Below are 18727 nucleotides of genomic sequence, written 5' to 3'. Positions count from 1 at the left end.
TTGATAGTAGGTAGAGTTTAAATTTGCTAATATATTTTATTCTTAAGCAGTCTGTCAGGACACAGCCACCTTGACATTTCCATAGACTATTCCTGTCTTGTTTCTTTTACTCCCTTCAGTACTCATTACATTTTGGAGATATATCTCTCAGGAACATTTTCAGTTGTACTAATACCTCATATGTTTATGAAATTAATTACCTTTGTTTAGACCACAAAAATTCAAAGCCAGAAGGCTAATGCATTGCTTTTTTGAAAGAAAAAAAAAAAAAGCAAAGGAAAAGCAAAAAATCAAAACAAACCCTTTTTGAAGAGCCTTTAATATGGAGTGAACTGCATGTTTTTGGAAGCCAAGAACTGATCTCAGAAACAAAAAGCTAAAGTTAGTTTTTTATGTTTTTATTGAATGCCACAAAGGCTAACCTTTCAGCCAGGAAATAAGGTTTCACATTTATATGACAATCAAAAAGGATCAGATGGCATGCAATTGTTTTCAACTAACCTAGTTCTAGAGAAATCTAGAAGAGAATCTTAAATCCTTTGATGTTCTATTTAAATCTCGAATTCACACTCCTGAATATGAAAGTGTTGGAAAAAAGAGCACCAACCAACTTGAATTACTTTTTCCCCCATAGAAAAGGTAGAACTCAATAATGACAGGGGAAACATGGGAGTTTCAGATAAGTTTAGGATTCATTTTCTCTCATTATGTCATAGAATATAATGACTAAAATCCTCTTACTTTGTGAAACTAGTATGGGATAACCTTTATTAGATAAGATTTTGATGTTCATTTTTATGTGTCAACATACACTTGAGACAAAGTCATATACTTGTATAAGTATTATTTAATTATAATTCTCCTTGGGTTTGGTAACATTTATTTTGACACAGTGAGGTTTGGTGTCAATAAATATTGTTCACCAATGTCTTCAACATGAACAAAACCACCATATTTGAATTCCAGACACCATCTCTGTCAGTCAGATATTACAATTTTACTTTTTACCTTTTTATGTGAAATATGAGAGAGATTTTTTTTCCCCCTTTGGATATTAGCAACAGTGGCAAAAGACAAAAAATAAGACTAAGGGACGGAGAATAGATTGTTTTATCTTTAATTATTACAAATGCCTATTTAAAATAAATGTTATATTGCTAAAGGTATCTTGGAATAGAGGTTAAAGTTACAAGGATTGTTGGAAATTTGATAACCGAAAAAATCAATATAATAAATTGTGCATTTTTTATACACACAAATAAATGTACTAGATATACTCTGACCGTTCCCCAGTCTAATGTAAATTTCCCTAATGCAGGCTGTTTATGTTCTTCCATAAACAAATACTTTCCAGATAACTAGATTTTTTACTACAGCACACAGTAACCATAATCTTTTACATGCCATAAATTTCCAACTCAATAATTCCTCACTTATAAAGATCTATTTGCATTCAACAGCTCATTGAAAAACTTCCAATTTCCAAATGGCCATACCACAAAATGGCAGTTTAAAAATATTATGTATATGAAGGAAAAGGGATGAGACAAAAGTTGAGGCAAGTTGCAAGGAAATTGCTACATATTTCTTCTCCAAAACTTCTAGCCAATAGAAATGTGTTTTGAAAAGTGTGAATTTATAAGACAAAATGATTGTGTCTCCTTCAGGAGGTTTATAGAGGAACTTTCAAAAGTATTAGGAGGATTATTAATGTTTCCTCATAAGTTACTTAATACAAAGAATGTGTCATAAGTTTGACCATGAAAATAACAAGGGGCTCAAGTCACTGGAAAGAAAACCTTTTGTTTCATTTCATCCACTTCCTTAAAAACAATTATCACTTCTGATCAAATCTACAACTAAAGAAGAGTACTTGATTTGAAGTGAGAGGAACTAGATTTGAATACTGCTTTGCTATATACTCTGTGAACCTGGGCAAATAATTTTATCTGCTTAGCTCTCAATTTACTCATTAGTAAAGTAAAGAAGATTGGATTAGATTTCCCTTGTCATTCCAAACTACTATAATTGGTTACATGCAATCTAGGTTGCTAAGGAGGCAATAAATGCCTTGTTTCTAATATACTTCAAGCAAGTGGCTAAGAACTTTCTAATGCTAAATTCTTACTTTTTAAACTGCAAAGCTAAGGCAGGCAAGTAAAAATTATTAGAGCAAGTTGAAGGGGACAGACAACTCTAAAACTGATTTATAAATTCTAAGATTTCTTAAGATTCAAAGGACTAAAAATAAATGTTAAAATTTTCTTTTTAAAGTAGAAAAAGGAGGACTGGAGAAATTAACCAACAATTCACAATAGTTGAAATTTATTTACAATTATATTTACTTTTTGCATAGATATACACATGTTAATGTGTTGCTCTTTTAGACAAGTCTAATAGTAATTATTCATTGTAAAATAATGAAGAGTAATTCCTACCTACATTATTGGGGGGAAAGACATTAATTGAGTGTGTAAAGCCTAACATTTTGATTTATATAAATGCTTAATATCAAGCACTGCATTAAGTTCTGGGAATATAAATAGAAAAATAAGACAGTTCTTGATCTGAAATTCCAAGTTCTTCATTGGGGGAAAAAGTTATATAATAATTATATCATGAATGAAAAGGCACAGATAGTGGTAGCATGGAAACCAAATTGCACAATAGCATGGGATACTTGGAAAAGATCGTTTTTGTACTATAGAAGTACACCACCATTGTACTATAGAAGAAAGTAGGTCTAAGTGTTAGGAGAATAACAAGGATTCTTAGCTCACATCAAGAATAGGGATAAATGGTCAGTTTCTAGCCAGCAGTAGAAAATAAAAATTGGCTTTTGATATTTGGGTTGGAGCCAGACAGAGAGAAAATGGGGAGAGATACCTTGTTTAGATCAGAGGAACTAAGAAACTATTATTCACATGTTAAGAATGATTTGATTTTCAGGCTAATACTAGAGGTCATCTTTAAAAATAGAAGTATGATGTGATAGTAATAAGTATGGAATTTCATACTTACAATTCCCCATTTCTAGAGTTTTTTTTTTTTTTTTTGGGGGGGGGATGGTGAGAGCAATTATATTAGCCAGCAAATGACAAGGAATAACCATATGACAGATTTATTTAAGATATAAAACATTCAGATTATGTAATGGGCTGAGGCTTGAGTTGATGCACTGAGGTCCCAAGCACATGAGGCTAAGTAGTAATTGGACCATAATCTATTAATATATACGCTTGGAGAAGAATGGCCCCTGCCCACTCTTTGTGCAAGTCCTGATGTGTTGTATAGGAAATGACATTTTTGGTGGGTGGAGGCAGGGGAGTGGAAAGGGAAGCAGAAGGAGAGATTGCTGGCTGGCGTTTTGACACAGCTGCTCCCCTTGCTATTGTGACGGCCCTTCATCTCCAATTCCCCTCTGCTAGCTGGCTTCCTGTCGCAGCTGCCCATATTGCTATTGCAATCCTTCTTGCCCATATTGCTATCACAATCCTTTTTCACCCCTTTACTTCAATAACGATTGAAGATTTTTCCCTTAACCTGAATTCCTGACTCCGGCTGATTTTAAATATGCGGTCATCACAAGATTATGTCAAATTGGTATAAACATAGCCATATGTTAAGTGAAAATGTAAAGAAAGATGTACTTATGCAAATATATTAATTGTAAAAATATACATGTACATACATAAACACATGCATACCTATATACAGATATACATACATGTGTGTGTTTGTAAAATCCACATTCTCTATTTCTAAGATTTTTGAAGATGAATTTATCCATTTTATTTTTTCCTTTCATTAATGTTGTGAAAAGAGGGAACATAAGATAAAGATGTTAAAACAAATAAACAAAAGCTGGGGGGCCAAGTTACTTTCATTTGGAAATAATTGAATTATAGAAGACTTGGAAACTATAATACTTACAGAATAAATTAGAAATTTAACTTGGAAGTTTATAGATGACAACAGTAAAAATTTAGAGAGGATAAAATGAAATCTAAAGGAGAAGCAGTGATAGGTAAATGATAGTGGCATAGGAAGGATTTAAAAGTAAGAGTAAAGAATAAGACAGATTTTAACTCTCTCATTCAGTTCTATGTTTCAGAAGGAATGAAGGAAACAATCATCATTAGAATTTAGTGAAAGGGAACTAAAGTAGTAATATCCATTATGACAAAATTCCTCCAATGGGCTAAACATACCTTTCTTGCCATGATTACCACACTAACATCTTGCTATGAGGTCATCTTCCATTCCAGATTACCAAGAAATGCAATTGTCCTTGCACTTTCATTACTTGGTAAACATTTTCTGGGTACCTATCCTTCTACCGACACTTGTGGGCTAAGGTCTGGCCATCTCAGTACAGTGCTTTTATACTAATCATCCTTCTGTTTCTACTCAGATAGTTTTGCCTTAATTTAAAAAAAAAAATGTAATTCTAACTATAGCTTTAAGGGAAGGAGCAGTCAACTTTGAAGAGATTTGAAGATGATGGATTTCTTTGAGTACTAGTAGATAAAAGGCATATATAAGGAAGAGTCTGAGGATGAAAGGAATCATAACAATAGAAAGTTTCAGAGGAAACAATGAAGATAAGGAAGAGCTAAAGTCAGGGACTGAAAGGCTGGAATTGTTATGAAAGAGACAAAAACACAAGAAAAGGTACAAGGAAAGACATTTTCCTCAAGATATAATGTGGTTCCCAATTACAAATGTTAGTAATTTGCTAGTTTCAGTAAATAAGTATTACTAAGGATGGAGTTCAGTGAGGGATAGTTATTTTACTAGACTAAAAAAAAAAAAAACAAAAACAAAAAAACACAAATATACCAGCTATTGTAATTGTCAACATATATTTAGAAGATTACTCTGTGGAAGAAATTGGACTGGGTGGAGAGAACCTAAAAGATAATTGCCAAGTTTCTAAAAAGTGTAATATGGGGCAAATTGGGATGATGTGCCAAGTATATTAACAGCTGTTCCCTAACTAATCCTGTACTGATTCCATGTGTACTGTTTGACCTGAGTTTCCAGTGTCAGTTGTATGATGTAGACAATTCACCACAGGGAGAAAAAATTCTGAGTATGATGATCTTGGGCTCCTGAAAGATAGCATTTTAGATCAAGTAATGGAATATCACCGTTGTATTTGCTGACATTCTAATTGGGTAGAGGAAAAAGTTTGAAGGTATTAAGGAGGGGTTCCATAAATACTCATTCCCAATCATTATGAGCTTATTCTGGTATTAAGGAATTATGATTAAAGGTGCGGAAGTAGCATGTGCCCTCTTGAGATGGCTATTCAGAAGATTTTTTATTTTTAAGGCACAAGTAAAAATCAGATTCCTTAGCTCATTCTGCCTCTGAACAGGATTGGAAAGGTTTAGTGATCAAGTTGTTAATCCCACCACTGCACTTCTAAACATAAAGATGAGGAAACAGATGAATAGTTCCAAGTATTCCCTAACCCTTTCTGTATCTTCCCCTCCATTGTAAAAGCTTTGTTTTGCCTCTTCTATATGATATAATTTGTACCATTGTACCTCTCTTTTACTATTTCTTCCAATGTCTACATCTTTCTCACCCCTTAATTTTATACTTTTGTAAATATCATCCTATTTTTTTCAATTCACTGCACCCTCTGTCTATATCTACTTGTTATATAACTGCCCAAATAACAAGAAAATTCTTATGAGTTATAAGTAATTTTCTCATGTAGCAGTGTAACCTTATTGAGTCCCTCACGATTTCTCTCACATGTTTACCTTTTTATGCTTCTCTTGAGTCTCGAATTTGAAAGTCAGATTTTCAATTCCATTCTGACCTTTTCATCAGAAATTCTTGGAAGCCTTCAGTTTCATTGAATGTCCATAATGAATTAGAGCACAGTTTCAAATTTCATTTTGATTCTTACAATATGACCTGTGATCAACACCTTTCTTCACCCCTTTGGCATTGTGGGAAAGTCCACAGACCACTTCTCAAAATAATGTCTTTAAATGCATAAAGTATAAAAATGAAGTACAAATTATACTGAAATACAGATAACCTTTTTTTTTTTTATGAACAGTAGGTTATCTTAACTTCCAGCATTAGAGATTGTCTTCATCTTGATATACTCTGAATTCTATAGACTGCCATTCTGTAACATCTAATTTGAGTAATTCCTATTTGCCCCTCTTTGCTCTTGGAAATATTTTGTATTATTGTAAATGAACTTTCTCCTTTTTTTGTTCAGAATAAGGTGTTGGTGTACTTAGCTATTCTCATAGGCTGACACAAGTTCCATGGTCTCTACCTGCTTTTTTTTCTTTTCTTTCATGTTGTTTTCTTCTGTTCTTCTGCCTTGAAGACAGGGACTGTCTTAGTTACTTTTATTTGTTTATGAGTATTGACTCATGGTAGTTCTATCTATTAACTATCTATTTCTTAATTCAGAAAACAGGTATTAGTCACCCACTTGGTTTCTCCAGGGATGTTGCGAAGTCACAATCTTTCAAGTAATTAGATATCTCATGCAGCAGATTCTACAGTGGTTTAGAGCAGTGGTCTATAAATGGGACAAATAAAATATACCATATGTTTTTGTATAGCTAATGAGCTAAGAATGTTTTTTATATTTTAAAAATATGTCATACATTAATTTAAAAATAATTTGTTAACCAATGTTATGAGGTTAGGTAATAAATATAATGTCATTTATACACAAACAGGAACATATGGGAGGCCTCATTATGTATAGGAAATCTCTTTTCAATTTGAATTCTCCAAAGAACTTCTATTTCTCCAGTGTGGCTTAAGTGGATAGAGAGTTGACTTTGAACTTTGGAAGGCTCCGATTGCAATATCATCTTTGACACTACTATGATGCTACTATGATCCTGAGCACAAACTATGCTAAGAAATTATTTGGGATTATAAGATACAGAGAAGATGTTGATCTGTATTGGTAGAACAAAGTTTTTGTTAGTCTGTTTTGTTTGTTTTCCCTCCCAGAAGCATTCTCCTGTTCAAATGAAATCATTAAAAACAGGTCAAATTAGAGTTGCTCTAATTACTTAACAAATGTTCTAATATTTGTCTTATTTCATCTAACTTTGTATTACTTTTGATTTTTGCTATTTAACTGATCTGACTATATACAGCTGATTCAGGAAAAATATATATAACAAATGAATAATTTACTATTTGTTAAAATATATAATCAATTTCATCTTTGTGCTGGTGTTCACAGCTTTCTAAGTCCAGGGTCTTTTTTAATTCTTTTGTTGAGGGAAATAATATCAATGTCTCATAAGCAAGAAGCTTTTATGTAATCTAAAATCGTTAGTCTCTTTAATTCTTGGTTCATGATCCATATTTTCCCACATATTTTCGATTGTTCTAGCTTATACTGACCATTGAATTATCCTATGAATGAATGAATGCTATGTATTGATTTAATATGGAGAGTCTTATAAAATATATTCAAGTTTTTCTTTACCTTATTTTCTTTTACAACCAATGGAGAAAAACTGAAATTAGTTACATGGTATTCACTTTGCAGATTCTTATTAGCACTACACTATGAGATGATTGACTGTCCATGATATGACATAGCTTATTGTCTTTGAAGGTATGATAAAAATAAATACTTTGCCAAATAATTTATCTAGCTTTACAATGAAAACCAATGAATTATTTTGCATTTAGTTTCAACTTTTTCTATCTTTGTTTCACTGATAGCAAGAATTTCATGATTGTTGTGATTGACTTTCTCCATTAATTTATCTATTAGATATTGGACCAGTATCATACATTTAGAGTACTGGCAGCTAAGTTAATATTTCTTTATAGTCTAAAAATCATATGATTTGCAGCATTCTGTGTACATTTTCTATTATTTTAACAGCATCATTGATATAGTTTGTGCCTGGAAGCAAATTGAAAGATGACCCAAAAATGGCATAGCCTCCCACTCTGTTTCCAGAACTGATGAATACCTCCTCATTAGAAAGTACCATTTTGGGAGGACTTGTTAAAGTGGGAGGATAGAGAGGCAGAAAAATGTTTAAAGAAATTAGAAAATAACTTCTGTTCTAAATTGTCTAGGACATAGAATGCATATAGTAAATTAGTGTAATATATGACTGCTGAAGTTGTTCGGACATAGATTGTAGAGGGTCTTAATAATAAAATTTAAAAAGTATTATTCTTAATTTTCTTGAGATTGGGAGCTATAATTTTTGATATTTAAACTGCTGTCTATGGATTGATTTCAAGGTATCAGTGAAATTGGAAAGGAAAAATTTCATCTTTTTTTTTTTTTTAAATAATAGTAATATCAGAGGGCAGAGCCAAGATGACAGAGAAGGCTCACATGACTTTCTAACCTCTTCTCATACCTTCACAACCAACATTAAATTCAGCCTCAAAAATAGCACTTGACTGGTAAAACAGATGAAGTTTAGAAGTACAACAACTTGCCAGCAGAAGATAATCTGGAAGATCACCAGGAAAGGTTTGTCCTGATGGGCCAGAAACAGACCAGTGCAGGCAGGGAGAGACTAGCATCCACAGCAGACCAAGGGCAGAGGTGACCTCTGCAGCTAGAGATGACTCTCCCATAGGCTAACTGTTCTGCCTTAATTATAAAGTAGTAAAGTGGCAGAGAAATTAAAGCCAAAGACAGAGGGTACTCTCTAAAAAATGCCAGAACTTAACAAGATCTGGTTATAACCACTCAAAACTGGAAGTGACTCAGGCAGACCTATAACACAGCCCTGCACCACATCCTGCAGTATGGGGCTTTTGCAGGGGTAGTTACAATTCTGCACAGCAAGGGGGCACAACCCAGGACAATCTCTAATCTGCACAGTAGGGAGCTCAGCCTGGGGCAATAGAACTTTAGCAGCCAATTGTGCTTCCCTGGGCAGACACACTCTGGGTTCCTGCGGGACTATTCACTGGTCAGCGGGCTTTGGTCTGGGGTAGTGACACTTTCATTGCCCAGTTTCTAGTCCCAGGGCAGTACTTCACACACCAGGGCTTTTTGCAGGCCACGTCTGCAGCTCCACAGTGCAGGCCTGAGTTACTTCTGGGAGTAACTCTTTCCCAGAGCACTCTCATTCCTCCCTGCTCTTTGTAGCCGGTTGGCAGGACAGCTAGGCCCATACACCTATCCTTGCTCTGCAGAGGAAGCTGGTAGCCTCCTGGCTCTGAAGGCGGCTTTAACAAAATGAGTCAAAAAATCAAAAGGACAATTGATACCTTCTATACAGAAATAAACTACATCCCACAATGAGGCAAAGGAAACCTATCATCTGAGGGAACTTAGAGAGGGGGAGGAACACTGTGTGAATCTTACTCTCATTAGAGTTGGCTCAAAGAGGAAATAATTAGCATATTTATTTTACAGAGAATCTTCATTCACGTCATTAAAAAGTGGGAGAGGAAAAGGGAAAAGGAAAAAGAAGGGAAAGGTACAAGAAAGGGGAAGGGATTCAAAGAGAGGAGGGAGAGCATTGTGATACAAGTGGGGCACATAAGTTTAATTCTAGGGAAGGGAGTAAGGGGGACAAGAAAAAGAAAAGCACAATCCAGGGATATTATGATGGCAGGAAATACAGAATTAGTAATTTTAACCATAAATGTGAAAGGGATGAACTCTCTTATAAAGTGGAGGCAGATTGCAGACTGGATCAAAAGTCAGAACCCTACAATATGTTGTTTACAGGAAACACATTTAAAGCAGGGATATACATACAGAGTAAAGGTAAAAGGCTGGAGCAGAATCTATTATGCTTCAGGTGAAGTAAAAAAAGCAGGGGTAGCCATCCTCATCTGAGACCAAGCAAAAGCAAAAAATGATCTAATTAAAAGAGATAAGGAAGGAAAGTATATTTTGCTAAAGGGTAGCATAGATAATGAAGCAATATTGATATTAAACATATATGCACTAAGTTATATAGCATCTAACATCCTAAAGGAGAAGTTAAGAGAGTTGCAAGAAGAAATAGACAGCAAAACTATAAGAGTGGGAGATCTTAATCTTGCACTCCCAGATTTAGATAAATCAAATCACAAGACAAATAAGAAAGAAATTAAAGAGGTAAATAGAATATTAGAAAAATTAGGTATGGTAGATCTTTGGGGAAAACTGAATGGTGACAGAAAGGAGTATACTTTCCTCTCAGCAGTTCATGGAACCTATACAAAAATTGATCATATATTAGGACATAAAGACCTCAAAATTAAATCGAGGAAGGCAGAAATAGTAAATGCTTTCTTTTCAGATCATGATGCAATAAAAACTACACTGAACAAAGTTAGAGGTAAATAGACCAAAAAGTAATTGGAAACTAAATAATCTCAAATTTGTATTAGAAATGCTAGCTTTGGCAATAAGAGTTGAGAAAGAGATTAAAGGAATTAGAGTAGGCAATGAGGAAACCAAATTATCACTCTTTGCTGATGATATGATGGTATACTTAGAGAACCCCAGGGATTCTACTAAAAAGTTATTAGAAATAATCCAGAATGTTAGCAAAGTTGCAGGATACAAAATAAACCCACATAAATCATCAGCATTCTTATATATTATTAACAAAATCCAATAGTCAGAGTTACAAAAGTAGTTACTTCCATTTAAAGTAACTACTGATAGTATAAAATATTTAGGAAGCTATCTGGCAAGGGAAAATTAGAAACTTTATAAGCAAAACTACAAAACACTTTCCATACAAATTAAGTCTGATCTAACCAACTGGAAAAAACCATTAAATGCTCTTGGATTGGGCGAACAAATGTAATAAAGATGACAATACTACCTAAACTAATCTATTTATTTAGTGCTATACCAATCAGACTCCCAAAAAACTATTTTAATGACCTAGAAAAAATAACAACAAAGTTCATATGGAAAAACAAAAGGTCAAGAATTTCAAGGGAATTAATGAAAAAAAATCAAAAGAAGGTGGCCTAGCTGTACCAGATCTAAAATTATATTATAAAGCAGCAGTTACCAAAACCATCCGGTATTGGCTAAGAAATAGATTAGTTGATCAGTGGAATAGGTTAGGTTCAAAGGACCAAACAGCCAAAAACTTTAATAATCTAGTGTTTGACAAACCCAAAGACCCCAGCTTTTGGGATAAGAACTCACTGTTTGACAAAAATTGCTGGGAAAATTGGAAATTAGTATGCATTGACCTGCACTTAACACCATACACCAAGATAAGGTCAAAATGGGTTCATGACCTAGGCATAAAGAATGAGATTATAAATAAATTGGAAGAGCATAGGATAGTTTACCTCTCAGACCTGTGGAAGAGGAAGGAATTTATGACCAAAGAAAAACTAGAGATCATTATTGATCACAAAATGGAAAATTTTGATTATATCAAATTGAAAAATTTTTGTACAAACAAAACTAATGCAGACAAGATTAGAAGGGAAGCAATAAATTGGGAACACATTTTTACAGTCAAAGGTTCTGATAAAGACCTCATTTCCAAAATATATAGAGAATTGACTCTAATTTATAAGAAATCAAGCTATTCTCCAATTGATAAATATGGTCAAAGTATATGAACAGACAATTCTCAGACAAAGAAATTGAAACTATTTCTAGCCATATGAAAAGATGCTCCAAGTCATTATTAATCAGAGAAATGCAAATTAAGACAACTCTGAGATACCACTACACACCTGTCAGGTTGGCTAGAATGACAGGGAAAGATAATGCGGAATGTTGGAAGGGATGTCAGAAAACAGGGACACTAATATTGTTGGTGGAATTGTGAATGCATCCAGCCATTCTGGAGAGCAATTTAAAACTATGCTCAAGCAAAAGATATGAACAGACAATTATCAGACAAAGAAATTAAAACTATTTATAGCCATATGGAAATATACTCCAAATCATTATTAATCAGAAAAATGCAAATTAAGACAACTCTGAGATACCACTACACACTGTCAGATTGGCTAGAATGACAGGGAAAGATAATGTGGAATGTTGGAGGGGATGTGGGAAAACAGGGACACTGATACATTGTTGGTGGAATTGTGAACACATCCATCACTTCTGGAGAGCAATTTGGAACTATGCTCAAAAAGTTATCAAACTGTGCATACCCTTTGATCCAACAGTGTTTCTACTGGGCTTATACCCCAAGAGATACTAAAGAAGGGAAAGGGACCTGTATGTGCCAAAATGTTTGTGGCAGCCCTGTTTGTAGTGGCTAGAAACTGGAAAATGAATGGATGTCCATCAATTGGAGAATGGTTGAATAAATTGTGGTATATAAATGTTATGGAATATTATTGTTCTGTAAGAAATGACCAGCAGGATGAATACAGAGAGGACTGACGAGACTTACATGAACTGATGCTAAGTGAAATGAGCAGAACCAGGAGATCATTATATACCTCAACAACGATACTGTTTGCGGATGTATTCTGATGAAAGTGGATCTCTTCGATAAAGAGAGCTAATTCAGTTTCAATTGATCAAGGATGGACAGAAGCAGCTACACTCAAAGAAAGAACACTGGAAAATGAATATAAACTGTTTTCATTTCTGTTTTTCTTCTTCGGTTATTTATACTTTCTGAATCCATTCTCCCTGTGCAACAAGAGAACTGTTTGGTTCTGCACACATATATTGTATCTAGGATATACTGTAACCTATTTAACATATAAAGGATTGCTTGTTATTTGGGGAAGGGAGTAGAGGGAGGGAAGGGAAAAATCGGAACAGAAGTGAGTGCAAGGGATAATGCTGTAAAAAATTACCCTTGCATGGGTTCTGTCCATAAAACATTAAAAAAGAGTAAATGTTAAAGTAAAGATTAAATCTTCATCAGAAATTGGACTAAAGAAAGAAATTATGGAAGAGGAAAATTTTGGTCCATAATATTTTGGATTTGCACAAATGAAAGCTTTAAATAAATTTTGCTTACCATTTACTGCACTTGAAAATTCAATAAAAACATCTTATTCCCCCCACCAAAAAAAAAAAAAAGCTATGCTCAAAAAGTTATTAAACTATGCATACCCTTTGATCCAGCAGTGTTTCTACTGGACTTATATCCCAAAGAAATCTTAAGGAAGCGAAATGCACATGTATATGCATGAATGTTTGTGGCAGGTCTTTTTGTAGTGGCCAGAAATTGGAAACTGAGTGGATGCCCATCAATTGGAGAATGGCTGAATAAATTGTGGTATATGAATATTATCAAATATTATTATTCAGTAAGAAATGACCAGCAGGATGATTTCAGAAAGTCCTGGAGAGACTTACATGAACTGATGCTGAGTGAAATGAGCAGGACCAGGAGATCATTATATACTTCAACAACAATACTATATGATGGTCAATTCTGATGGACTTGGTCCTCTTCAACAATGAGATGAATCAAATCAGTACCAATCGAGCAGTAATGAACTACCCAGCAAAAGATCTCTGGAAGATGACTATGAACCATTACTTAGAATTCCCAATCCCACCTGCATTTTTGATTTCCTTCACAGGCTAATAGTACACTATTTCAAAGTCTGATACTTTTTGTACAGCAGAATAACTGTTAGGACATGTATACTTATATTGTATTTAATTTATGCTTTAATATATTTAGCATGTATTGGTCAACCTGCCATCAGGGGGAGGGGATGGGGGGAAGGAGGGAAAAAATTGGAACAAAAGGTTTGGCAATTGTCAATGCTGTAAAATTACCCATGCATATAACTTGTAAATAAAAAGCTGTAATAAAAAAAAATAATAATGTTGGTATAATTTTGAGCTGATTTTTGAATATGTGTTTGTATTAAGATTGACAGATAGATACATGCATATGTAAATACAAGAATCCAAAGAAAAAGGTATGTATGAATGTATATAATGTATATATGTTTGTGTGTTTTCATCAGAGGTCCATAGGCTTTACTAGGCTTTCATATTGCTCCTTGTAGGGATGTTTTAGAAAATAGCTAATAACTGGCTCTCAGAATAAGTGGGTGCAATACATTTTTGAGTTTAATTGGCAATAACATTTTCTCCACCCCTTTTAAAAAAAAACTTAATGCTTAATCTTAAATCAATAAAACAATAAATTCAGTCCTAATTTGTAGCATTTGTCATTTCATAAATGTGAATTCTCCCATTGATAACTTACAAATCAGTTCTCATGATGAATGCAGCTGAGTCCAGCATGTCCCTGGAATCATGACTCAACAAAGTTTAAGAACTCCTATGGTAAGTTGTAATTGAGGAAAAGAATTCTTCTTCTCTATTCTCCAAGGCAAAGTAGCCTATTGAGCAAAGAGATCACAGGTTATGATTAAATTAAGAAAGTTACTTTGATATCTATGTGAAAAATAGATTGGAAAAGAAAGAGCATAGGAAGACTAGGATGTCATTATGATTATATAAGTAGCAATTCATAAGGATCTTAACTAGAATTGTAAATGTATAAATTAAGAGAAGGAGGAAGATATAGGGGAAAAAAGTACAGACATTTTTGTTGATGGGTGAAAAATACATTAATTAGTATAGCCCCAGGGCCTTACCCCATTTCAACTTCACTTTGGAAAGGTACTCTTAAGAATAAGTTTCTAATTTTGTGTTGTCTTATTTTTCCCTCTTTGAGTAATTAAATTGAGTAATTTAAAAATACTCTAATTATATTGGTCTTATTACAAAAAAATGAAATTATTATTATATAATGTCTCTCAAATGGAAGTACAGGTTTGAGTTGTGAGGTTCTCTTGGCCTTTGACTAGAGCATGGAAACTTACCCTGAACTATTCTGTCCCTTGTAGTCATAGAGGCCACAAACTGCCTCTGATTGCAGCTCTTCTCCTAGTCTCCTTAAAAGTAGCAATTAAATTTTATTAAAGCTATTTCTGTGTGGGATGATACTTTTCATCTCTTCTCCCCTGTTTTGCAAAGATAAAACAGGACTTGGAACTCAGGATAAGGGGAAATTGAAGAATTAATAATATTTGTGTATGCATGTATATATGCACACACATATGAATATATATATACATACATTGAAGTGTGTACATATACATATATTTAGATAGAGAGATAAATAATCTAAATTTTCAAGCATGAAAAATCAAGTTTGTATTCAGTTCAGTACTAGTCCCTCTCTTTCTTCTACATTTGAAGAGCCAGAGTGGGGAATTGGAATGACAATGAACTTAATAACATTGCTAGACTCAAGTCTATGCTTCCTGAGTATTACTTTTTTTTTTTTTAAAACATGGAAAGGTAATCTGGACTTTGCTCTGTATTTTGTGATCTCAGATGTAAGCCATTAGAAATCTCGATCTTGGAGAAAGGGTTCAACACTACATAATAAAAGGAATAACTAATAGGCCTTGTCTGGAGGATCAGGAGAAGGTTCAAAAAGAATATCCTCCCAGCACTCCAGTGCTACAAACATTTTTTTGCAAATAATTATGCTTATGTCCCTTCATGTTCTAACATTCTTATAACCTTAAGATGATATATCTGGAGCTGAGAGGGAACTTAATATCATTTGTCTCCAAACCTTTAGCTTTTTTGTCTGTTTTCATTTTGTTGGTAAGAAATGGCAGAGCAGGGCTTGAAAGAGCTCCCTCATGGCCATCAGTTGGAAAATGGCTGAATAAGTTATGGAATATGAATATTATAAAATAGTATTGTTCTATAAGAAATGATCAACAGGATAATTTCAGATACACTTTTATCAACTAAAGCTATGAAGAAAATTATTGTACACAGCAACAGCAAGATTAAGTGAAGATCAAATCTGATGGACTTGGCTCTCTTCAACAGTGAGGTGATTCAGGCCAATTCCAAAATATTTGTATGGAGAGAGCCATTTGCATTCCAAAAAAAAGGACTATGGAGACTGAATATGGATCATAACATAGTATTTTCACCATTTTTTTGTTGTTTGCTTTCTTTTTGTTTTCTTTCTCACTTTTTTCTTTTTTTTTTTGATTTAATTTTTCTTGTGCAGCATGGTAATTGTGGAAATATGTATAGAAAAATCGCATATGTTTAACATATATTAGATTGTTGTCTAAGGGAGGGGATAGGGGTAAACAAACGAGGGTGAAAAAATTGAAACACAAGGTTTTGCAAGGGTAAATGTTGAAAACTATCTATGTATATATTTTGAAAATAAAAAGCTAAAAAGAAAAGAAAAGAAAGAGCTCCCCCATGCTAAATTTACTGTTTTCCCATTGTAACAGGGTACCTTCTTAATCACTTTATCATAGTAAATGTAAGATGGACCCTCAAATCTAGGGACATGCTGGTAAAATTTTAACAAATAAATTTCCCCCAAAATGTTCTCAAGACACATGTTTAAGTTTAATTATCATTATTAAGATTTTCTACATGATTTTCTTATATGTACAGAATCTACAGAAAAAAATAAATAAATCAAACCGCATTTGTAATATTTGCCAGTCTTTGAGGTGTAAATGCTCTCCTTGAAAATTTAAGAATTTGTTTCAGATCAATTTCAACTGGTCTCCAGCACACTGCTGATAATAATTATACTAAAGCAAAATGCTATATCATTGAAGAAGTTCTCTGTGCTTTCTATGCCAGAGAAACTTACCAAAAGAACTGCAAAGTGAGAAGAAAAATTAGGGCAAGACACAAGTTAAAATCCTTAACCATATCCTAAATTCAAACTATTTTTTCTTTGAAAGATGCCATATAATGTTTTTAAGATTAATTTTTGGTTTTTGATTTTTTACTTATGTGGTTGTAATAGCAATTAATATAATAATTCAATCAATGAGCACTTATGAAAAATACCTTCTACATGCTAGGCACTGTGCCCCACTCTGAAAATACAAAGAAAGGCAAAAAAAGTTCTTGCTCTCCAAAAGCTTACAGTTTAGTGGGAGAAAGAAGTATGTACAAATAAAATATGTCCAGGATAAATTAGAAACAATCAATAGTGAGAATGTGCAAGCAATAAGGGAAACTTCTTTTCCTGCTCTACGTGCCCTTACCACTTGTGGTTCCTGGGGATCCTTGGTTTTTAATAGCACTTTTGAATTCCTCATTTTCAATCACTTTGCTCAGGATTTGAGACCTCAAAAGATCATTTTCAAAAAATGCACTCTCATTTTAGATTTGCTTTATGTGGGGGAAAATATATCCAATCTATTTAAAGCTTATGTTTAATGTCCAAATGTTACTTCCTGAAAGTAATTAGATGGTCAAGAAGCTTTTTCAGCCTTTTTTCTCCCATTTAATAGCTTACTTTCCTTTTCAAAATGTTGAAAAGAATGGGAGGAGGAACTCTTTTCTTGGCAAAAGGAGACAAAATTAAGCAGTAAGATTATAATTTCATTCAAAATTCTGAGCCCATAATTTTTAAATGGATTCTAAACTATCCGCTATAGCCTTTTCAATGTTATTTATAACCTACTTATATATTATTGAATGTCTAATACTGTAAAAATATAGCATTTTCCAAGTGAAGAATGATAACTATCTCCGTATTTCAACAAGCAATCATTCCTGCATCTTAATGAGAGTATTTTTTTTGGTATGGTGAAAAAGAGCCATGGTTACCTTAAGAAACAATTGTAAAGATTTTTTTAAAATAACAAAATCTGAAACAAATAGCGTTTTGATCTCATTTTCCTTTTAGCACACATAGGTGAGTCAAGAATCAACTCTTCAACACTTTGTCCAATTTTTTCATTGTATAATTTAAATTCAATCTCTGTCACATTGTGAAGAGGTATTTGAAAGAACTCTGCATTTTCAGTACAAGGACCTGTACTCAATTTCAGTATATTGTGTGAGTTGTGACTTGGCCAAATCACAATCTTCCTGGGCCTAAACTTCCTTATCTCTAAAAATGAGTGAATTGGTTTGGATGATTGCTAAATTTCCTTCAAGTTCTAAATTTATGATCCTCTGAGATGCCCTCCTTTATCCAGAAGAATTTCCCTATCCTTTAAATATAAGCATTATTATACCAGTACAATTTTATAATTCTTTTACAATATGCTTTGTATTATAGTCAGAAGTGATCTAAATAAGTGTTTAACAGCAAGCTTTCCAAAAAAAATTATGTACACATGATACATTTTTAAAACTTTAATTAATATTATTAGCATTTTCCATCATGTTCTCAATCCAGAAATCAACAAAACAATAAATCAAGTTCTGATTTGTAGCATGTATTGATTGATGAAGTATAAATGTTTACACTGAAAATTTACCAATCAGTTTTCAATCTGTGCAAGCAGGCGGTAGTACATTTCTGCTTGTAGTAATTTTATATCCATCTTTGCTCCCTTTTTCTATTAGAAGTACGGGCATTAAAAGATCTGTGAAAAGAGCATTGTAATTGGAACTAAAAAGGGTCATGTTAGAGTTGATCTCTAGCTCTAATATCACTGTATGATATTAAACTCTCAAAATAACTACCTCCATATTCATTTGAAAGTCATGATGATCTTTCCAAAAGTGAGCAGGAATTTATACTGGTTGATTATTTTTCTTTTACCTTTCTTCATATCAACATTTTGCATGTTTAAAATAATCACTTCTGGACAATAATGAAGAACAGCACTTCTGTTTTCTAAGACAATCATCTAGAAAAATAGTGAACAAGATGTCATCTCTTTTCTACGACTGTCACTAGCAATATTGGCTTTCATGAGATCATTCTCTCCTCAAAATTTTTTTTTTGGTAAAATA

The sequence above is a fragment of the Antechinus flavipes genome, chromosome 2 (assembly GCF_016432865.1).
Source record: "Antechinus flavipes isolate AdamAnt ecotype Samford, QLD, Australia chromosome 2, AdamAnt_v2, whole genome shotgun sequence".
NCBI classification, from domain to species: domain Eukaryota; kingdom Metazoa; phylum Chordata; class Mammalia; order Dasyuromorphia; family Dasyuridae; genus Antechinus; species Antechinus flavipes.
The sequence above is the reverse complement of the archived record's forward strand: the minus strand, read 5'-3'. Positions refer to the sequence as shown.